Source organism: Euwallacea fornicatus, chromosome 8 (assembly GCF_040115645.1).
Source record: "Euwallacea fornicatus isolate EFF26 chromosome 8, ASM4011564v1, whole genome shotgun sequence".
NCBI lineage: Eukaryota > Metazoa > Arthropoda > Insecta > Coleoptera > Curculionidae > Euwallacea > Euwallacea fornicatus.
In genome coordinates, this window is record NC_089548.1 from 861,370 (window position 1) to 871,768 (window position 10,399).

A 10,399-nucleotide genomic window follows, 5' to 3' on the forward strand; every position below is an offset into this window, starting at 1 on the left:
TGGAGGCCTTACTAGTTTTTACTCACAGTCATGACTGGTTATTTCAAATGCCTTCAAGAGATCAAGATGCAATCCTCATGTCCTCTTCATATTGCTAATCAACTTATCGCAGATGTAAAATAATGTGTTGTACCTCTATTGCTCTGTAGATCTCTGTAAAGTTGGGAAGCAAAATTGATTCTCAAAGAGGCCAGTATACAGGGTATCCCACAGGGAACCGACATTAAACGTTTTGGGGAAAACATGAATTGCAAAGTAACAAGCATTTATCGGTTTGGTAAGAGCCATGGGACGACCTCATTTAAAATATTTTCAATGGCGCCAGCTGTTCCAGCTGTAGTGGAAGTCGACACTTGTTGGTTTATTTTAAATAGAACAACCTATATATTATTCCATTTTTGAATCTTACGTTGAATTTTAATACAAGCTTATTAATACGATGATTTTCTTAGAATTAACAGTTTTCAAGATATTTATTAGGTCGTGTAGTATGAAATGAGTAGATTTGAATTGAAACTTTAGTCATTTTTTTTTCATATGAAAATTTTTTATTGTCAATCGAAATATGCACCACCATTATCAATACACTTCTGCCATTTAACGGGAAGTTCATTGATTCCCCTGCTGTAAAAGGCTGCAGGCCGGGAGTAGATAAACTCGTGGAAGGCAGCTTTGACAGCCTCGTAGGAGTTGAATGTTTTCCCTACCAAGTTATCCAAATTTTGAAAGAAGTGGTAATCAGTGGGTGCTAAGTCGGGTGAATACGGTGGATGACGAAGAGTTTCCAATTCCAACTCCTGTAGCTTGGCCGAGGTGACTTGTGCGGTGTGTGGCCAAGCGTTGTCGTGCAACAATAGCGGTGCACTTCGATTGACTAATCTTGACTGCTTAACCGTCAGTTGCCTCATCATTTCGGTCAGTTGTGGGCAGTAGACATCAGTCGTAATCGATTCACCAGGTTTCATGAAGCTGTGATGGATGGCATTTGCGTTGGTCCACCAAACGAACACCATAAACTTCTTTTGATGAAGATTTTTTTTCGCACAATGTTTTGGTGGTTCATCTTGATCCAACCACTGCGATGAACGTCTGGTATTATCATATAGGATCCATTTCTCATCACAAGCAACAATCCGATTCAAAAATGGATCGTTATTATACCGGCACAACAAAGAAACACAAGCTTCGAGACGTCGTTCTTTCTGTATGTCGCTCAACTGATGCGGTACTCACTTGTCCAGCTTTTTCACCTCACCAATTTCAGCCAAATGAGTCAATATTGTTTTTTTGGTTACACTGAATATTAACGAAAATTCGAACGCACTTTGACGTGGATTCGCTTCCACCACGGCTTTCAGATGATCGTTATCCACTTGAGTTTCAGGTCGTCCACGTGGTTCATTTGTTAGGTCAAAATTGCCAGAATGAAATTTCATGAACCAACGAGATACTGTTTGCTGTGAAGTGACTTCAGTACCAAACACATCATTAATATTGCGAGCCGTCTGAGCTGTTGTGGTTCCACGGCGGAACTCATATTTCATTAACACACGAATTTCACTATTTTGCATGGCTGCACGAAAATTTTTATAAAAATAAAAGTTTTCAATAATTTTTGACACTTTAAACTCTGATCGAAAGAGGAAGAATGTGCCTTTTCTACATAAAAAAGTCAAGTCCAAATATAGATTTAGAGTGAAGTTATTCATAGTTGAATGTGGCATTTCGAGAATCTACTCATTTCATACTACACGACTTAATATGTATATACAATTCAATGTTGAAAGTGACAGTTGCAGATGGCTGCAGAATTGGAAATTGCTAACAAACGGAAAGTTATTTTGTAACTTTTTAATTTTTTTCAAAACGTCCAATGGCGGTTCCCGATGGGACATCCTGTATGTCTTCAGAGTTTGCATAACTCGGTTGTAGGTTATTCTTTCAAGCACCTTCGAAAATTCTGAGAAGAAGTAGATCAATAATTGCAGAGATATAGGGATCACTGTTTTTGTCAAGTGGCAGTAGCCAGATTCAGTTCAACTAAAAATTCTCTAATGAGACAATATTCATTCACTTCGCCATGAGCCCAACACATCTGCACCTCATTGTGCCAAGAGCTGCACACCACATAAATCTTTTTCCTAATTATGACCAAGAAAGTGACAGTTTTCGTGATGTGAATCGATAACTAAACAGATTTCATTTCGCAACTCACTTAACCAATTTAACTGTTTACAACAGTGGTTGCCGTAGATTTGGAGTTACAGGTCACAAATAGAATAAGATCAATTATGTCTTTCTCTTTTAATTCCTTAAACGCATAGCAAAATCATGCTTGAACTTCATATGTTAGAAATCATGCAACGGGACTTTGATCGTCCTGTAGCATTTTACTCACTACATCAAACAATGCATCTTCTATTGTTTTCATAAAGAGATATTTTCTTCTAACTTTAACCAAATGAGGACTAAATTTTGATGTTTTTGCATTCTTATGATCTGTAAGTCGTTAACGGTTTGAGGTAAACAAAGCGGTTTGCTCTTTCCAATTTTTTATGTTTTTTGAGTTTGCTTTAAAGTTAATTTTAAAATTATTATGCCATTTCACAAGCCTTTCAAGTCTGAGACGTATCAGTGTAAAACATATTGTGCTGTCCTAAACTGTTGACGAGTTATAGATAATGGTGTTCGGTAAATTATTGGTCAAAATTATCTAAGAAATGGTTAAAGTTGGGCAAGGGATTGTCTTAATAGAAACTTCTTCGAATCGCCAATGGAATCCAACATCGTACCGTCACCTCATTTAATGGGCACTAAAATTAAGTCATACATCAAACGCACGATTATGTAAACTAATTCAAAGTGTGGTTTACATTATCGAGATGTTTATGTTAGCGAACTTGATTTAAATAATAAATTAATTATTAAAGAAACATTTAATACATAGAGATACCATTAAATATGTAGAGATAACGTTTGATACAAGAGATACCATTGGCTTACGAGACACAGGGTATTCACAACAGTATCTCTTGAAGGGTGGATAGGCCAACTCAAAATAAGTCGATTTAACTAAACTTTCTTTAGTCCAAAAGATGATAAAAACCGAGATACAGGGAGTCAAAGGTGAAAAAATAAATCAAATTTTCTTTAATACTTCTCCACTACTTCGAACTAATTCCACAGATTTTTTTTATTTAGGAATTCCTTGACATGATAAATTCGAAGTTATCGACGATTTCGGTGTATCTTCTAGAGGGCGTCACAGGCGGCCATTAGGACTAATTTAAACTACTAAAACTTTTTTGTGCCACAGTGAATATTATTTTGAACTAGATAAATCTTTTCTCTCACCTTCCCTGCTTAATAGAAGTATACCCCATTGAAGTCGCTAGAAGAAACAGTTTTCGAGATAATCAATAACTGATGCTGGATGAAAATTTATTGCCTAATAATTTTTAAATAATTATTGTTGTTTTATTTTTTAGTAAATATATTGCAAATTTACTAGTAAAGACCCTATACCTCGGCCACTATTAATTTTTCAACTAAAGTAGGTTTAGTTAAATCGACTTATTTTGAGTTGGCCTATCCACTCTTCAAGAGATATCGTTAACTTACGGGACACCCTGTATACATAAAAAAAAACAAATATTCTAATAGTGATAAGTACTTTTTAATTGGAAAAAAATAATCTGCAATTTTAGTTTGTGTAAATTGGCGCTTAGCATTGTCTTCCAGTGCTCGTAATTTACAAAAAACTAAAATATTCGTGTATGATACTTCTTTTCTTTCAGCCCACTCTAAAGTTTGGCTAAAAACTTGTATAGCTTGAGCGTTAAAGCCTGGATTTCTACCTTCAATGAGAAGGCCCTTATCGTCCTCACCGTCCACATCTTCCGCCTTATTAACATGACTCGTCTGCTTGTCTTCGCTCTATAAATTAATATCAGCTGAAGTGCAAACAATGTTGGAATTCATTATTTTCAATAAATCGAGAACATCCAATAACACACTGATAAGAACATCAGCATTGGATGGCAATTGTTCCCAGATTTCGTTTAAGGGAACATTAGCTACATCTTGATCATTGGCACAAAAGAGATTTTTCTAACATTTTCGAATAGTTTTCTGATAAACTGCATTCCAAGCCATATGCAAATTTAAAAGCTTCTCGTAATGTTACCTATCTCAAAACCTCAGATGTGTTTTCAGGATTCTTCGATAAGGCAGACGAAAGTAGAAATTTTCGATTGTACAGTTTGGTGAGTCTTATTACATTTTGGTTCATTTGTGAGTATATGACAAAAATTGAGCTATAAGCTTTTTGTTGTAAATTCTTTACCTACAAATTAAATAATCCTCGAATTATGAATATGTAGGACATTTTTCACTACAAATTCATTGTTATAACTCAGGGACCAAGCGCTTATGAAACCATTTTGGAATATACTGCAGGTAATACAAGAGGTTTTTGAATAGTCATAATCACTGGGGATATTAAAATTTTTAATTGAGCCTGGATTTTTTGCTTTTTTGATAATCACTTGCCTTATTTTGTGTATCGCCAAAAATTGTTTCCATTAACGAGCCTACACCTCGTTTACGTTATCGCACATTTCGCTTGATCCTACAGTGCACATTTTGTGTTTACATTAACGCAATGTTTCTATTATTGCTTGTTTACATTACCGAGCGTCTACTGTGACAAGTTTTGTAGAGGGAATAGCTTTGATTTCGATTGAAAGTCTGTAAATTTATTTTTTCCGGTTTCGCAAACAGAAGCCAAAAAACCTCCCAGTGATAAACGAACTCTAAAAGGCTAAAACCGGGCCATTGTACGAGAAAATCAAGGAAAAAGAGGGTTTGTTGCTATTGATGCTGTATAATTTTAAAAACAGATTTGTCATTAGGTTTTCGAAAATAGTTTATGAAAAACTAACTTTCCACAAATCCCCAGGTACTCGGACCATTTAAACAAGCTCTGCATTCACCTATTAAAAGGTCAAATTTAGTAAACAAACAGAGTTATCATACTAAGAAAATCAGTCTCTTTTGGAGACTGATATCCGGAAAAATTTTGGTTAAAAGCGATGAGAAATCTGCCTCCGGAAGAGGAGCTGAAAAGCTAGACTTTCTTTGCTTGTGGCAATTCAACTGGATAACATAAAGTTCGACCCCTTATAATAGGGAAAGCAAGATGTTTTGAGAAGTTTGCTCTACTACTTGACTGTGATTACACCGCAAAAGCTTGGATACGGGATAGCTTGGGCGTAGGATATTATTCCTCAAGGAAAGGTAAATTATGCATCCATATGTATCCCTTTTTGGCAAGAAGATTTGCTATTCGTTAAGCGAGGAAATATGAAGAACAAGTAACGCTGCCTGCAAAGGCAATCATTCTTCTATTGAGTAACGTTCCTAGTCGTCAATTGATGGAAAATTTATGGTCAATTAATAGAAAAATCTTTGCTTTTTCTATGCCAGCAAATGTAACATCTCTTCTACAGCTTATGAATCAAAATATAACTTGCATCACAAAACTTTACTACAGGTTAGGATGACCTCGATAGTATCTTCAAAATCTGAAAACTCATCCAAACTTCTGAAGGAACTGACTATTAAGGATACTATAATAAATCTTTATCTGGCATAAAATAGGGTTCAAGCTGGCACGATTAGGAAATGCTTCGTAAACATTCTAAATTTCACTAAGAATGACAGTGATGAAGATCCATAAGGGTATAATCCCATTAGCGTTGTGAGAGAAAAATACGAAAGTCAGGCTGAAGGGCAGTCCGAGAAATCACAAACTTGTAAAATGAAGTGGTTGAGAGGTAAGAATAGATTAACGCAAGTTAACTTTTTATGACAAAAAAAGCAACAACAGATAACATATAGATATGGAACGTTGATCATGCAGATCAGCAATAAAGCGATAATGTTGAAGAGGATGTGGAGTGCTGTGGAAGATGAAAATGGTACAGAAGGAACAAGAGCAAATTTAATAAAAGTTTGTTCATATGGGCGGAAAAAATATTTTTAACGTTGATGACTAGTTGGTTCTATGAAAGTGCTGAAATGGGGCTCTGCGAAAATATATTTAGGTGTTTTATTTGAAATGAGAAAATTCTCAGATGTAAAGAAAAATGTGTGGAGGTGGCAACATCATCTGCACCATCATTGAATCATGGGGCATATTTGGATGCCCCCTTGAAATATTATAAATATTAAATACAGAGAATTGAAAAAGAAAGAAAGAGAATAAAGAAAAGAAAGAAAGAGAATAAAGAAAAGAAAGAAAGAGAATAAAGAAAAGAAAGAAAGAGAATAAAGAAAAGAAAGAGGAAAAGAGTAACTTGAAAAAATTAATAAAGCAGTACGTTGCCGTGTGTCTAAACGTTTAGAACATCTATTATGACCTGTTTCAGTTGTTACTTTTCGGTTCATATCAAACAACTATGACTCTATTTCATTTGAGAGAATTACGTTTTATATAAACGTTTTTTAGCTTTTCTATTCAATTTCTGTTGCTTACTTTGTTAAACGTCTTAAATAAGTCTACAGATATACCTATGCATACTTTTCTTTCCTCTAATAAGATTAATAAGCTTTCAATAAAAGGGAACAACGCAGTTTGCATTGATATTTCTATGAATTTCTTTGATCTGTCTATTGTACCTTTTGAGAAACTTTGAAACATCTCGAACTTAAAATTAATAAGCGAAGCCGGTAATTTCAACTGAAATTTATCGCACTATTTTCTGAACGGGTATCTTCGCCTCTCTCTTGAACATAATATGAAATGCGCGGTATTAATGTACCTAATTATACATGCGAACTTATTAAATTACCATAACTAATGGTTACTTTTAGTGCAAATTCCCATACGTTTCATATAAATTAACAATTAACGAATGCATCCCCATGTTAACTGAAAAACTAGGTATGTGCGTGTTGGTAGCGGAGTTCTCTGTTTAGGTTTTAATTAAATTGTTCTAAAGCAGTTTCTAATTCATTTCCCAGAGAATATAATCCATTAACCTCTCCTAGTAACTCTTTTTGTGCTGGTAATTTCCATTTCAATAAAACTTATTTTCAAACCAAACTACTGCGACTTCCTCCCTGTTGTAGAACAACGGACGTAAAGTGTTTTCTCGTGTAAGTTATCCTTGAACAATGCCAACTTACTTCGAGTTTAAGACCAACCAATTGCCACAATTAGTGATGATTATTCCCACATAATAAACTATAAAGGAAGGGCAGATGGCTCGATTTAATCGTTCCTTTCTACACAACAATAATTAGCCGACCAAGAAATCATCAATTATTTTAGAGCTTAGTATTTCAGTCGGTTGCCTTATTATTCTGTTTAAAGCCAGTGTCACAAATGTATCTGGATTGTTGAGTAATGAAGGTTTTTATCTCTAAACATTTGACGTAATGTTGACAAATTGGTGAAGGTCGGTGAATAAATTAGCTTAAGTCAGTATAGCTATTTATTGCATGTCTTCTGCAAAGTTGCTTCTTTGTCTCTTTCGTAATAATGGGGAATACGTAAAGTGTGTAATAATGATTATTTCTGCTTCAAAAAATTATTTCACCACAAAATGTAATGGAATAACGTCAAAAAGGAAGTGGGGAAAATGAATGCCAGCAAGTATATGATAAAATAGGCAGTAAGGCCCGCCACACACGATCAACTTTTTGTTGGCAACTATTTTGTTGTCGAAATGGAGCATGCGGGTTTAAATAGAATTCCACACATGGACGATTTTTGAGCTGAAGGAACTAAAAAGTTGAAACATGTTCCATTTTGCCGGTAAGTAAATAGTTGGCTACAATTGCCAAAAAGTACACAATACACTTGTTAAAACCTGTCCGGTACACGGGCGATTTTTTCTGGCTCCACTGTAATGTATCTTTAAGCTATGGCTGTGTACATCATCTTATGTAATATTTTCTGTGGTGATACAGCCATACAAATGTTGATATTTTGGCATGGTATTCAACATTTCAACACATTTAACACAGTATCAAAACTGCTAATGCCCATCGGGGAATAATTGAAGAATTTTATTGGATACTTTCTTAATCCCTCAAACAACTGATGAAATTGTCCCTTGAAAAGTCTTCGGCTTTACATCGGATAAATCCAAAATCCCTTTTGTTTTCGTTTCTTTTTTCGTACGATAAGAGCGCAAACACATGCTGTCCCAATGACATCTATGACGAACTGACCGGTACGATCATTTTTATTTGAGGAGCTAAAATTACTCTGTTGTCCATTTGCGAACGAGAAATGTTACTAGCAACGTAAGTTGCTCATGTGCGTCGGACTTAAGGATAAAAAAACATAGTAAAGCATCACACTTTGTTGTTCACCTTGCCATTTACTTCACCAAGAATTGAACATCGCCGTTGATGAACATCGTGAAAAAGTTCACATCGCCGTTTATCGTAGTTGATTTGTCCAGTTTCTTCTAAACACGGGGGTAGTAAAAATGTTTTCTAATTCAGAGAGCGATAATAATCCGTCAAATACTTTGGTAGGGTGGTTACTATTAATTATGCTGTATTTATGTTAAATTTGGTCTGGACCCTTAACCAATACTACACATTCCATTGCCCTACCCTCAATGGACATTTGGTCCTTATATCGGACCGAACATATGGGGTACTGCTGATTAAACGTAACGTGCGCTGTTGTCGTGTTGAGGGAGTGGGGACTTGAAAGAACCAATCACAGAATAAGTTTCAAGGACCTCGTCTCTGAGAGGGGTGAGGTGCGATGCTCGGAGAACAACTTCAATTGATTTACCATCATCAGACGACAAGATGGACGTCCAGGTGTCTGGCAAAGTATAATGCTTCACTACGTTTTTACCTCAATTTAAACGAAAAAAAAAACACCTTTAAACTGCAGGGCTCAGTATCAGCCAACGTTCTTAATCTATCTGGTATTTGATATCTCTTTTATGCGTACTGGTACCCTATTGGGTAGTTTAATGGGGCTACACAATGTACAACATTCATATAGTGATAATTTATGTACTGGAAGAGTGTAGTTAATGGCCTCTTAGTGTAATTAATAACGGAGGCGAATCATTAAATACCGCTTTATTTTTAAAAAAGAACAATAAATGTTCGTGAACGTATGTGGCTGATGTCGTTACTCATCCGAGTTTGTTTTTTATGTGTCCATTTCAATGATTGTCCTAACTGTTGGTTTCTGTACTGAAAATATTTTACAAAAATGCCTGTTTTAATCGTAAACTTATTCCGAATTTAATGCGACTTTTAAAGTTTGCATTATAAATCATTTGACCATCACCATGACTTTCCGCTTGATTATCACATAGTTGCTTAGCACTCGCAGGCGGTAGTAAACCTTATTAATTTTCGAAACCACGTTATCAATGTGCCTTTGCCAGGACGAGGTATTATCCACTTCCATACCCAAAAACACTGAAGGTTTTTACTGCAGGTCCACGTTTATTGGCATTACCCAAGTTTGCTCTACTTGTCCTACATACTACAGCGGTCGTTTCTTGTTGTTGGCTACAAGTTTGTTTTTAGAAAACCATTCATTAGACACCAAGAATCGGCGTTCCGACAAAGGTCGTTGCAGTTGATCCCTCACGTTAAGAAAGAAAGGTAATCGATTTAGTAAAGGTATATGGGATAATCAAGCGTGGCAAATCTTAAATGTCCTAAATATTAAATAAAGAGGACTAAAAAAGAAAGGAAAGAAATGAACAAAAAAAGGAAAAAAAGAACGTCATAAGGATTAATTGAAAAAAGCTAATGGATCCAATGTGCCGCCGTGAAGAACTCCATGGTTGGTACGAGACGTTCTGCACATCTATTATGACCTGTATCAGTCACAACATTTCGGCCCTACAGTATCAGTGTCAAAGATGTATGACTTCTTTTCCAAGATTTTCTATTCGATTTGTCTGGCTTGAGGCGTCCAAAGCCCTATAGAAATCTAGAAATATATGTATCTATAGGTATCTTTCTGTCCTTTAATGTATATAGCGCGGTTAGTGTTGATTTGCCCTTCGACTAACCAAGCTGACCATCACTAAATAAATTGGTTACCTTTGCATGAACGATTACTCTGACAGCATGATTCCCTTAAATTCGTTTGAAAACTATATGAGTAAACTAGCAAATAGAAACCTTGGACTTTAGATTGGTCACCTTTCTCGTGTACAGGAATAATTAATGCCCTTTTCATCTGATTTAGTGAAATTCAAAACTTTAAAGGATACACTTATTCAGCACTACTTGATATGTTCTTAAGATTCCGAACGATATAATTTATTTAATTCTCGTCTCCTTGACTAATTATTAAAGTCTCTGAACAGAATCTCCTATTTAACGTTGATGGAAC

The 10,399-nt window shown here is 35.4% G+C and overlaps 2 protein-coding genes across 5 annotated transcripts in view; both read left to right on the forward strand.

Moving 5' to 3' along the window:
- Fas1 (fasciclin 1) overlaps window positions 1-10,399 on the forward strand; it is a 146,849-nt gene that overhangs the window by 24,471 nt on the left and 111,979 nt on the right. The window lies entirely within an intron of this gene.
- Window positions 2,426-10,399, forward strand: part of LOC136340826 (acyl-CoA Delta-9 desaturase-like) — a 147,327-nt gene continuing 139,353 nt past the window's right edge. Inside the window, exon 1 of the mRNA XM_066285211.1 lies at window positions 2,426-2,430. The gene's annotated coding sequence lies outside the window, so the exon portion shown is untranslated. The remainder of the gene's footprint in view (window positions 2,431-10,399) is intronic.